Source organism: Schistocerca serialis, chromosome 7 (genome assembly GCF_023864345.2).
Source record: "Schistocerca serialis cubense isolate TAMUIC-IGC-003099 chromosome 7, iqSchSeri2.2, whole genome shotgun sequence".
NCBI lineage: Eukaryota > Metazoa > Arthropoda > Insecta > Orthoptera > Acrididae > Schistocerca > Schistocerca serialis.
This window is the reverse complement of record NC_064644.1, coordinates 140,766,431-140,779,321: the sequence shown is the minus strand read 5'-3', so window position 1 is coordinate 140,779,321 and position 12,891 is coordinate 140,766,431. Positions and strand designations below refer to the sequence as shown.

Here is a 12,891-nt window from a genome sequence, read left to right as displayed (position 1 = left end):
AAAACTGTGTGCCGGACCGAGAGTCAAACACGGGACTTTTGCCTTTCGCGGGCAAGTGCTTTGCCATCCGAGCTACCCAAGCACGACTCACGCCTCGTACTCACAGCTTTACTTCCTCCAGTACCTCGTTTCTACTTTCCAAACTTCACAGAAGCTCTCACAGGAGAGCTGTGAAGACGGGGCGTGAGTCGTGCTTGAGTAGCTCAGATGGTAGAGCAACTGCCCGCGAAAGGCAAGGGCCGAGTTCGAGTCTCGGTCCTGTACACAGTTTTAATCTACCAAGAAGTTTTATATCAGCGCTCACCCCGCTGCAGAGTGAAAATCTCATTCTGCAAACATCCCCCAGGCTCTGGCTAAGCCATGTCTCCGCAGATCCTTTCTCACAGAAGTGCTAGTTCTGCAAGGTTAACAGGAGAGCTTCTGTGAAGTTTGGAAAGTAGGAGACGAGGTACTAGCGGAAGTAACGCTTTGAGGACGGGGCGTGAGTCGTGCTCAGATAGTAGAGCACTTGCCCGCGAAAGGCAAAGGTCCCGAGTTCGGCACACAGTTTTACTCTGCCAGGAAGTTGCATAGAACCCGTAAGTAGAAACAAATAAATCACCCTGTATTACACTAGGAACAAAGCTTTTCCCCCTGTCCAATATTTTGAGTTACTCTTGCACAGAAAAAAGCAGTACATGCTACCATATTAGACCGTCTCCCTTTTGTACTGATGGAGATGGCAGCTAATGACTGAAATAATTTCTTCTTGACAATTATTTCCTCTAACATGAATTTTGTGGCAGATCACGCTATATTTATCAAACTTTGTTGTAAATTAAGAGTGACAAAATACGTTTAGTTACGTAAAAGGCTAGAATATAGCCACGTTTCCGTAGAGATAATATTACTCTATTTGTCAACCTACTGATATGGTCCACATCATAGCGAGTTGTCGGATTTGGTACTTAGCTGCTATGTACACAGCAGGTTGTATCTGAAATAGTTTTTCTGGTACTCCAGTAAGACTCAAGTCGCTGTGGCTTGAATATAAAGTCGCACGTCACTCATATGGCTAGAGGTGCCAGCTAACTAACGCCCAGGATTACACGTCTGTGTATTCCGTGCACAGATCTCTTCCTGCGCTTTTTCTTTAGGATGTGCGCCGCACGTAATGAGAGAGGACCGCATTCCGCCGTAAGCCCACCAGCGCTCCGGCTGGCGGCGGAGCCGTGCTGTGAAAGACGTGCCTCATGCAAGCTTTAAGGGATGAGCTGCCGGCGTGTATTATTCAGCCCCGCCTCGCCGCGGAAGCTACGACGCTCGCTGCCTGTCTCACTGGCTGGCCCAGTTTCTCAGCTCGCTTATGCTGCCTGTTGTGGAATTCTCGGCCGTCGGATCTCCTTTATGCCTCTCCATTCTCCGTGCAATATATGAGTCTCTCCTCTGCAAGACTGCTGCATGAAGAAGTGAACTAGCTGCTCATAAAATGCTCATCCTGTGAGGCTTAACGTCGCGTCGACATCGTCCGTACTGCCGGAGCACAAGCCGGCCAAAAGAAGCGAAAAGGGTTAGAGTGCAAATGAGACGTGTCGTCAAACAAAAGACTACAGCTCTAGCCATTCGCTAAATGAGTTAGAAAAACTTTGAACGAAGCAGGGAGATAAATAATGAGTGAAGCTTTCAGCAATCAAGACTCCTTAAAATAATTCAGAATGTAAAAGAAATTCTCAAATATACAATGAGTCATTGTCACGGTGAGACTGACGTCCTAAATCACTGTCTGACCTCATTCATCCCCATAACAGCGTTTTTTGTCTCTAGTAAATATCGACAATGTGAGATCATAAATAATTACTAACCACCACTAGTAAAAAATTAATGTCTGCAACATCTGAGTACAGTGAATGAGAGGGGGCACATCCTATATATTGTTGTTATTATACATGGTGACTCGTCTGGCCCTGGTAATACCTTGAGATACCACGTGTGGGATTTTCTTATTCTCCAACTTGCTAAGCAAAACTATTAGTCTTACAAAAAATTAACGCGACCTTTTTGTAAGAAATTTAATATATTTAAATTTTATACTAGGATACATTTTCTATGGAGATGACGATTTTCGAGTTATTGAAGGAAAACAGATTTGAAGGTCAATTTGTATGTTTTTCTCGAATAACTCGAGAACTATGCTGTCTTGCGAAAACACATGCCAGTAAAAAATTTCACTAAATGAAAGAGAGTATGAGTATCTTGCACATGGTATTTTTAGGCATAGCTCGTTGTACAAAGCGCAATGGTTGTAGTAGTTCCTACTACTGGCTCTCTTAAATGTTTGTGGTATTGAAATAAGGACAACTGTTTAAATGAAAAGTTTTTACTAAGTGGCTTTGATTTGCGAGAACAAAAGGAACTATTCTGCAGACGTTCCTTACAAATGTCTTCTGCAGTTACCGTCAGAGCAAACAATGCAGTTCCACGTTCTGTAAACTCCTGAAAGTCCTTACTAAACAATACAAGTGTTCCATATTACCACGGCGACGATACGTGCAAACTTGTCTTTCCACGTAGTCCTCACATCATCTGCCAGTTTCCAGTATTTGCCCGTCTTCGCACTGCGTGTGGTTTGCAAATCATGGTCGTTGGTTACAATAGAAGTCTGACTTGCTCAGCGTTATTGATAATTATTTCTTGTCGACTACAGCGAAGTTCTGGTAAATTTTAAATTTTTCATTGTCTATAACAGTAAGAGCATCATACGTGTGAAACAGAGGAATGTCTTTCATTAACTTATATTTCTGTCTCAATTGCTGGTCGATGGTGTCAGAGACGCCATATTAATTTTTCGGATATTCTGCAGGTGTCACGTGCACACGAAAAATTTCGAAAGGTATTGATATATATACTTATCGATAAATCGTAAGACGGAAATATATACTGACGATCTATCAAAGGTAAAATATCGGTATTAACGATATACTGAGATTCCCTTAAGTCAAAAATAATTATTCTTACTGGAACTAAGACATTCATTTTGAAACAGATAGCTGTTATTACTTTAACTACTTCAATAAGTGGTCCGTCACTGTTAATTTACTTAGGAATTTGTTAAACTTTTTTATAAAATGTTTGTACATTTCAGTGAGTGAGAAAATAATATAGCTAAATTGAAAATAATCTTTTGAATCCAAAAAACGTAAAATGTTTTGATGTATTACCCACAACCGTGGGAAAATTAGCGGAGGTTTCCCATGATGTTCATAATTAAAATTAAGTTGCGTATTATACAGAGTCATTCAGCTGCTCATGCCGATGTAGTTTTGTGCAGCCTGCTTTGTTATATCTGACTTTCAAGAACCACGCACCAGATTTACATACTTATCTCGCTCGTTACGTCAAACTAATAGTTCTACAGAAAGAAATAAGTTGGGAATTTTTTGAGGGAAATTTCATGTAGTTAAATTTTGTACTGGCATATGCTTTCCCTGCAGGCCAAAGTTTTCGAGTTATTCAAGAAAAACGTACAGAAGAGATCTTCAAACGCACCCCTTTCACACATCCATCCCTCACCATTCAGGATTTCTGGTATGTTGTTGGTGGCACTCCCTCCTACCACTGTACAAAAATTTCTGACCTCAGGATCTGTTCTCGCTGGTCGACCTTTCTTTATCTCTTTTGATTTGCGCTTTAACATTATTAATTGAAATGTGCCCGTGAGGGTAATGAAAGGGAAACTGCTTTTGTAAACGTTACACTGAAACGAATTACGTTGACAAGTTCAGTCTAAGCCTCTACGAGACCAGTAGTTCCATATTGAGAACGCCTGACGAATACAATGATGTAACTGATTATGTTATACTGTTAAAATTAAAAAAAAAACTGCTAGGCCAAATTTACACAACCTTCAATTTTATAATTTGTAAGTGCTCGGATAAGTCGGTGGCGTAATAAGGCCCATCAATCAAGACCAAAAAATGTCGAATGTGTGAGATAACTAGTGCAGTCGCAAATTTTTGTAGGGTGGTAGGGGGAACTGCCATGTACAACGTACTAAAAATCCCGGAGGGCTGAAAATGGTGCGAAAGCATCCGAATAAAATGAAGGGAAAACCTGGATGACGGAGAGTGGCGTACTGAAAAGCGGGTCCGGTGTTTCTTCTCATTCACTCGTTGGCCTGTTTGGTGTTGCAGTAAAAAACAGCAAAAGGAAAGTCAAAGTTTTAAATTTCGTATTTAAGAAATCGTTCACACACATGAATCGAACCAACATACCTCCATTTGACCACTGCACGGACTCCCGTACGGAGGATATAGTAACAGGCATTCCTGGCGTCGAAAAACAAACGAAACAGTTGTAAACCAACAAGTCGCCAAGTCCTTTTTACGAAGAGTACTCTACTGTTTTAGTCACTAATTTAGCTTTGCCCAGTGCAAAGACCCAAACGACTGGAAAAATGCGCATGTGACTCCTCCCAATAAGAAGTGTAGCGGCAGCCGCCGAGCCGTGAGTACGCGCGGCGCAGCAGCAGCGTCACTTGTCTGATAAACTGTAAATTAATTTAGGCTTTCTTTTCTTTCACGTGCTACTGCAAAGAAATGAACTAGATGTATGTAGTTTACTGTGTAGACTAGCGGTTAGAAAATTAATCCTGGATTTTCTTTTGCTTAAGTCTTGTGAATAACCTTGTCTTGGGCGGCTTCCTAGTGTAAATTTTCCAGTCATCAGAAACTCCGTCACGCCAGTAAGTTTTAATTTTGTGTTAGTAAACAGCACACAGTTTAGAGTAGTGCATTCTAGTTTGAACATTTATCTCTTGCAGTAACTTCTCGGCAAATAGGATTTCAAGTAATCGGTGTCTGTAAACACATCATCTTCAGTAGAGGAAAATTCAACTTCAGTATAGAAATTTATTTCTGTTTAATAGCTTGCAGTCTCAGAGTACAGTGAGAAATCTGCACAGCAACCTTTAGTGTTACTTTATCCTCCTTTGGTATATTTTCAATCTCAGTATCGCCATTTGAGACCTTATGTCTATTTTATACACAGTATGATATGGCTAGGGACTGTGTTTGTTGTGAGTGGACATAAGGAGAGTTGGCTGCTGTCCGTAAAAAGCTGGAAGCTGCCATTGCTGTCGTCGACAAGCTTCTAGCTAATGCTGAGAGTTGCTGTGACGTCGGGGCGCCAGTCACGAGACCTGCGACACCTTTGGTGCCACTGGAATCCCCTGGTGACGCGGACGTCACTGCAGCTTCTCATACACAACATCTGACCGGTCCGTCCTAACTCCATAGTGGGTGGCAGACAGTTCGCGTGTCACTGGGTGGAGGGCGAAAAAGGGAGCAAGCTGTGCGGCTGGCTCCCTACGTCTTAGTAACAGGTACTGTACGAGGTCCTACCTAGCGTTCATGATAACTCTGAGCCCGCACGGGATGCCTCTCCCGTTAGGCCAGCTGTCGATTTTCCTGCCCAGTCCCGACGGGAACAGAGGGTGAATATGTTTGACATTGGGAGTTCCAATGTTTGGCAGGTGATGGAGACCCTCAGGGAGATAGCAGGCAAAGCGCGAAAGAATTCCAGTGTGCATTTGGTATGTTTGCCGAGAGGCCTCATCCGTGATGTGGAGGAGAACCTGCCGGCGGCTATCGAGCGCAGTGGGTGCAACCGACTGCATGTAGTGGCACATGTCGGCACGAATGATGCGTGCCGCTTGGTTTCTGAGGCCATCATCGGCCCATTTCGGCGGCTAGGTGATTCGATGTATGCAAATAGCAAAGCACGCGGGGTGCAGGCTAAGCTGACTATTTGTATCATCGTACGCAGGGTTGATCGCAGTCCTCTGGTTTGGAGCAGCGTGGAAGGTCTAAACTAGAGGATCAGACGACTCAGCAACGGTATCGGATGCGAATTTCTCGACCTCCGCTATCGGCTGCAAATTTGTAGGGTTCCCCTTAATATATCAGGTGGGCACTAAAGGCAGAAAGCGGCTACTAGTGTAGCAGAGTGAGTGTGGTGTGCACATGGGGCTTCTTTAGGTTAGAGAACCTCTCCCTTGGGACCAAAGACGATTTTCTTGTTGAATCAGCCACAGATACCTCAGAGAATCTTGGTCCTCGCAGATCAGAGATAGAAAAGATTTATATTATTTTAGTAAACTGCAGAAGCATCCAAGGATAGGTCTCTGAGTTAGTATCGCTTACTGAAGGCTATGTGCACAGATAGTATTGTGAACAGAAAGCTGGTTGAAACAAGATATCAATGACAACCAAATACTAAGTTTATATTGGAATGTTTATCGCCGGCCGCGGTGGCTGTGCGGTTCTAGGCGCTCCAGACCGGAGCCGCGCTGTTGCTATGGTCGCAGGTTCGAATCCTGCCTCGGGCATCGGTGTATGTGATGTCCTTAGGTTAGTTAGGTTTAAGTAGTTCTAAGTTCTAGGGGACTGATGACCACAGCAGTTGAATCCCATAGTGCTCAGACCCATTTGAAACATTTTTTGAAATTGAGTATCAAAGAACGGTCAAAGATGGTGATCAGATGCTTTAATAAACCATTTTGGTCGGGATCTGTAGTTGTAGAGCGCCTCAGGCAGAAATTGAAGAATATCATTAGTAATTTTCCTGATCATGCGAGGTATAGATTGGCAGTGTTATGCTATCAAAAGTAGTGCCAGAGACAGGGAATCGTGTGGCATTGTTCTGGATATTTTGTCTGAAAATTACCTTTAGCAGATAGAGAACCCACCCGTGAGGGTATAGTCTTAGACCTCCTGGCAACAAACAGACCTGATCGAATCAGTGAACGCAGAGGAAAGTATCAGCGATCATAAGGCTGTGACAGTATCTACACTCCTGGAAATGGAAATAAGAACACCATGAATTCATTGTCCCAGGAAGGGGAAACTTTATTGACACATTCCTGGGGTCAGATACATCACATGATCACACTGACAGAACCACAGGCACATAGACACAGGCAACAGAGCATGCACAATGTCGGCACTAGTACAGTGTATATCCACCTTTCGCAGCAATGCAGGCTGCTATTCTCCCATGGAGACGATCGTAGAGATGCTGGATGTAGTCCTGTGGAACGGCTTGCCATGCCATTTCCACCTGGCGCTTCAGTTGGACCAGCGTTCGTGCTGGACGTGCAGACCGCGTGAGACGACGCTTCAACCAGTCCCAAACATGCTCAATGGGGGACAGATCCGGAGACCTTGCTGGCCAGGGTAGTTGACTTACGCCTTCTAGAGCACGTTGGGTGGCACGGGATACATGCGGACGTGCATTGTCCTGTTGGAACAGCAAGTTCCCTTGCCGGTCTAGGAATGGTAGAACGATGGGTTCGATGACGGTTTGGATGTACCGTGCACTATTCAGTGTCCCCTCGACGATCACCAGTGGTGTATGGCCAGTGTAGGAGATCGCTCCCCACACCATGATGCCGGGTGTTGGCCCTGTGTGCCTCGGTCGTATGCAGTCCTGATTGTGGCGCTCATCTGCACGGCGCCAAACACGCATACGACCATCATTGGCACCAAGGCAGAAGCGACTCTCATCGCTGAAGACGACACGTCTCCATTCGTCCCTCCATTCACGCCTGTCGCGACACCACTGGAGGCGGGCTGCACGATGTTGGGGCGTGAGCGGAAGACGGCCTAACGGTGTGCGGGACCGTAGCCCAGCTTCATGGAGACGGTTGCGAATGGTCCTCGCCGATACCCCAGGAGCAACAGTGTCCCTAATTTGCTGGGAAGTGGCGGTGCGGTCCCCTACGGCACTGCGTAGGATCCTACGGTCTTGGCGTGCATCCGTGCGTCGCTGCGGTCCGGTCCCAGGTCGACGGGCACGTGCACCTTCCGCCGACCACTGGCGACAACATCGATGTACTGTGAAGACCTCACGCCCCACGTGTTGAGCAATTCGGCGGTACGTCCACCCGGCCTCCCGCATGCCCACTATACGCCCTCGCTCAAAGTCCGTCAACTGCACATACGGTTCATGTCAACGCTGTCGCGGCATGCTACCAGTGTTAAAGACCGCGATGGAGCTCCGTATGCCACGGCAAACTGGCTGACACTGACGGCGGCGGTGCACAAATGCTGCGCAGCTAGCGCCATTCGACGGCCAACACCGCGGTTCCTGGTGTGTCGTCTGTGCCGTGCGTGTGATCATTGCTTGTACAGCTCTCTCGCAGTGTCCGGAGCAATTGTGGTGGGTCTGACACACCGGTGTCAATGTGTTCTTTTTTCCATTTCCAGGAGTGTATATGACGACGGGTTCTACAAGGAATGTTAAGAAAGGTAGGAAGACATATTTGCTCAGCAAGGGTGACAGGATACTCATTTCTGCATCAAATATTCGATGATGACTATGAAGATGTGGATAACAAATGGAAAAAATTCAAAGGCACCGTTCAATGTGCCCTAGACAAGTATGTTCTGAGAAAGGTTTTAAGTGATGGGAATGATCCACTATGGTTTAATAGCCGTGTTAGGAGAGCGCCACGAAAACAATGAGCACATCATTTCACATTCAAGAGAAGTAAAAATCTAACTAGCAAACAAAAGCTGAACTAAGCGAAAATGAGCGTAAGGAGATCAATGAGAGAAGCGTTCAATGATTTTGAAAGTAAGACGCCGTCAGCAGACTTGAGTAAAAACACTAACGATTTTGGTCGTATGTAAAATCGGTAAGTGGGTCAAAATCTCGTATTCCTTCTCTCAGCGGCCACACCGGCACCGAAACGCATGATAACAACGAGAAGGCCGAAATAATGAATTCGGTCTTCCGAAGTCATTTCACCGCAGAAGATCATAACATTGTCCCTCTTTTCAATCATCATACGAATGTTGAACTGGCAGATATTGTGATAACAGATCACAGAATTGAGAAGCAGCTACAACCACTTAGTAGTGGAAAGGCGTCAGGACAAGATGAGAAACCTATAAGATTCTGTAAAAATTATGCAAATGAACTTGCTCCCCTTCTAGCAGTAATTTATTTTAGGTCGCTTGAGCAACGAAAGGTACCTTACGAGTGGAAAAAAGCACAGGTCGGGCCCGTTTTCAAGAAAGGTCGTAAGACCGATCCACACAGTCATAGGGCTATATCGTTGACGTCAATCTGTTGTAGAATTAAGGAACATGTTTTATGCTCAAGAATTATGGTATTTTGGGAAAATGAGCATCTCCTCTATAAAAATCACGGATTCCGCAAATAGAGATCCTGCGAAACTCAGCTCGCTCTGTTCCTCCATGACGTCCGCAGCACGGTGGACAACGGCGCTCAGGTTGATGTCGTGTTCATTGCTTTCAGTAAGGCTTTTGACACCGTCCTCCATTGCCGTTTAATGAAAAAACTACGAGGTTACGGAGTATCGGAGCAGACCTGCGATTAGATTTAAGACTTTCATCCAGATATAACTCAAATCGTAGATCTTAACGGAACTAATGCGACAGATGTAAAGATAATATCCGGTGTACCACAGGGAAGTGTGATGGACCGTTGCTGTTTACAATACATACAATTGATACAGTAGAAAGTGTCGGATGCTCTTTAAGGCTAATCGCCGATGATGCAGTTGTCTATACAAAAGTAGCAACGCCAGAAGATAGTAAAAATTTGCAGAACGAGAGAAATGATGAATGGTGCAAGCTCTGGCAGTTGATACTGAACGTAAATAAACATACTGCGCAAGACTTTCTTCCAGATAGAACACGTAGGTCTTAACGGAACTAATGCGACAGATGTAAAGGTAATACCCGGAGTACCACAGGGAAGTGTGATGGACCGTTGCTGTGCAGCTATACTATTGATGAAAAACAGCTGGAGACAGCGTCTGCCGTGAAATATCTAGGCGTAACTATCCAGAGCGACCTTAAGTCGGATGACCATATAAAATAGATAGTGGGCAAAGCAGACACCAGACTCACATTCATCGGAAGAATCTTAAGGAAATGTAACTCATCCACGAAAGAAGTGGCTTATAAGGCGCTTGTTCTCCAGATTCTTGAATACTGTTCATCTGTCTGGGATCCCTATCAGTTAGGACTGATAGAGAAGTTCCAAAGAGGAGCGGCGCGTTTCGTCATGGGATCGTTTAGGTTGCGAGAGAGCGTTACGGAGATGCTAAACCAGCTCCACTGGCCGACGTTACAAGAGAGGCGTTGTGCATCATGGAGAGATTTACTATCGAAATTTCGGGACAGCACTTTTCAGGAAGATTCAGACGACATACTACTTCCCCCACATACATCTCACGTATTGATCGCGGGGAGAAAATTCGAGAAAGTAGAGCAAATTCCGAGGCTTGTCATTCTTCCCATGCACTATTCGCGAGTGGAACGGGCTTCAGATAACGGTACGGAAAGTAACCTCCACCACACACCGTTAGGTGGCTTACGGAATATAATGTAGATATAGATGTAGTGTGAAAGAACGGACGCGCAAAACTACAGACCAATATTCTTAGCATAGGTTTTCTGCAGAATTCTTGAACGTATTCTCAGTTCGAATGTAATAAATTTCCTTGAGACCGAAAATCCTCTGTCAACGAATCAATTCGGCTTTAGAAAGCCATGTTCCATATTCCTAGATTTCCGGAAAGCAGTTTCCATAGTCCTTCAACACAGATTTTTAACGATGGCACTAGTTTTCGGAATTGCTTCCCAGATGTGTGAGTCGCTCGAAGGCCTGTTAAGTAACGGAAGTCAGTACGTTGTCCTCGATCGTGAGTGTTCATCAGAGACAAGGATATCGTCAGAAATGCCCCATGGAAGTCTGGCAGGAACTCTGCTATTTTCTATATAAGTAAGTGATCTGGCGGACAGGGTGCCCGCAATCTGCTGTTGTTTTGTGATGATGAAGTGGAGTAAGGGAGAGTACAGTCGTTGAGTTTCTTAAGGAAAATAAAAAAGATATAGACAAAATTTGTAGTTGGTGTAATCAATTGCACCTAGGTGCAAATGTAGGGAAATGTAAATTAATGTAGACGAGTAGGAAAAGCAAACCCGCAATGTTCGAACACAGTAGTAGTAGTGTGCTGCCTGACAGTGTCATGTCGGTTAAATATCTGGGGGTAATAGTGCAAAATGATACGAAGTGGAAAGTGCATAGAAGGACTGTAGTAGAGATGACGAATCATCGACTCCTGTTTATTGGGAGAAGTTTGCTAAAGTGTGGTTCTCCAGTAAAGAAGACCGCACACGGGATATGAGTACGATCCATCCTTGAGTATTGCTCGAGTGATGGGGCTCCGCACCAGCTCGGATTGGAAATGCGAGATATATGGGGGACCGGTGAGAGCTCCAAGCACGTCAGTATCGCCACCTCCAATGGCTGAGCAAGTGGTAGAGCATGAAGAGGTGCAGGAAAAACGATAGGTAGAGAGCTTGGCCCATGGGAAGGGGAAGAGGCTCGCCCAATGAGGTCCGTCGTTGGGAGTCTCTGGAAGGTCCTTGCGTGATGAAGTGTAGTTCCCAGTACCGTCGTGGTCCTGTATCAGATGTCCGGATGTGGTTGACACTGGAGTTATGTAGCGGACAGCGGCTGAATATCTTCGGGTCTTTCCAGAACGAGATTTTCACTCTGCAGCGGAGTGTCCGCTGTAATGAAACTTCCTGGCAGATTAAAACTGTGTGCCGGGCCGAGACTCGAACTCGGGACCTTTGCCTTTCGCGGGAAAGTGCTCTACCAACTGAGCTACCCAAGCACGACTCACGCCCCTTCATCACAGCTTTATTTCTGCCAGTACCTCGCCTCCTACCTTCCAAACTTAACAGAAGCTCTCCTGCTAACCCTTGCCCGCGAAAGGCAAAGGTCTCGAGTTCGAGTCTCGGCCCGGCACACAGTTTTAATCTGCCAGGAAGTTTCATATCAGCGCACACTCAGCTGCAGAGTGAAAATCTCATTCTGGAAACATCCCCCAGGCTGTAGCTAAGCCATGTCTCCGCAGTATCCTTTCTTTCAGGAGTGCTAGTTCTGCAAGGTTCGCAGGAAAGCTTCTGTTAAGTTTGGAAGGTAGGAGGCGAGGTACTGGCGGAAGTAAAGCTGTGAGGACGGGGCGTGAGTCGTGCTTGGGTAGCTCAGTTGGTAGAGCACTTGCCCGCGAAAGGCAAAGGTCCCGAGTTCGAGTCTCGGCCCGGCACACAGTTTTAATCTGCCAAGAAGTTTCATATTCGGGTCTGCTGTGACGCCGGCCGCCTCCTTCAGAATGCGGCTTTGTGTTTCCAGTACGTAGTGAAATGAAGAAAGGTGTTGAAAAGTCACTTCTGTGTTGTGGATAAAAAAATTACGATGAGAATCTGAGGTTAGCACATTATGTCTTTCAGATGTTTAGCACGTACGGAAATTGAGTCCACTAAAAACGAACATCCCGTCGCCAGTCGATATGTACGGCACCAATGGAGGCACCAGTTCAGTAGATACCAGGTAAATAATATATTAATCCTAGCGATACCAAGGCTTTTTCCATAAAGTGTATTATCGAGGGAGAGCGATGGCAATTTATGTCCACTACAAAAAACCGAAAAAGAAGAAATCTCGTTAATTGCTGTTAGCTTTTATTACAAAGATTTTATTAAATGGGTACTGATTATGAAGCAGGGTTCAGAAACTTAAAATATCTTTTAGAACAATCTTAGCAATACCTACACATTTTCTGTAATGTGTACACAGCGGGGCGTGTTAGTTCAAGATCACCATAAAAATGTTTTAAAACTGCAAAATTGTCGTTTTCTATTCATAACATTTGTTTTAAGGATGTATAGGTGTGTAAGAAGTGTCTTGAACCTGAAAACATAAATATGACGTTCGTTTCGAAAGACACATTCACTACAGAGATTTGGATTAAGTGATACAGAAAAATTCAAAGCAGTTACGAAATCTAGCATAAAAAACCATCAAAAA

General features: G+C 44.9%; 1 non-coding gene across 1 annotated transcript; it reads left to right on the top strand.

The window, feature by feature from the left end:
- The first annotated feature begins 12,056 nt into the window (after positions 1-12,056).
- Trnas-cga (transfer RNA serine (anticodon CGA)) lies at positions 12,057-12,131 on the top strand. Its single transcript has one exon. It is a non-coding gene; the product is annotated as a tRNA-Ser (tRNA).
- The last annotated feature ends 760 nt before the right edge of the window (positions 12,132-12,891 follow it).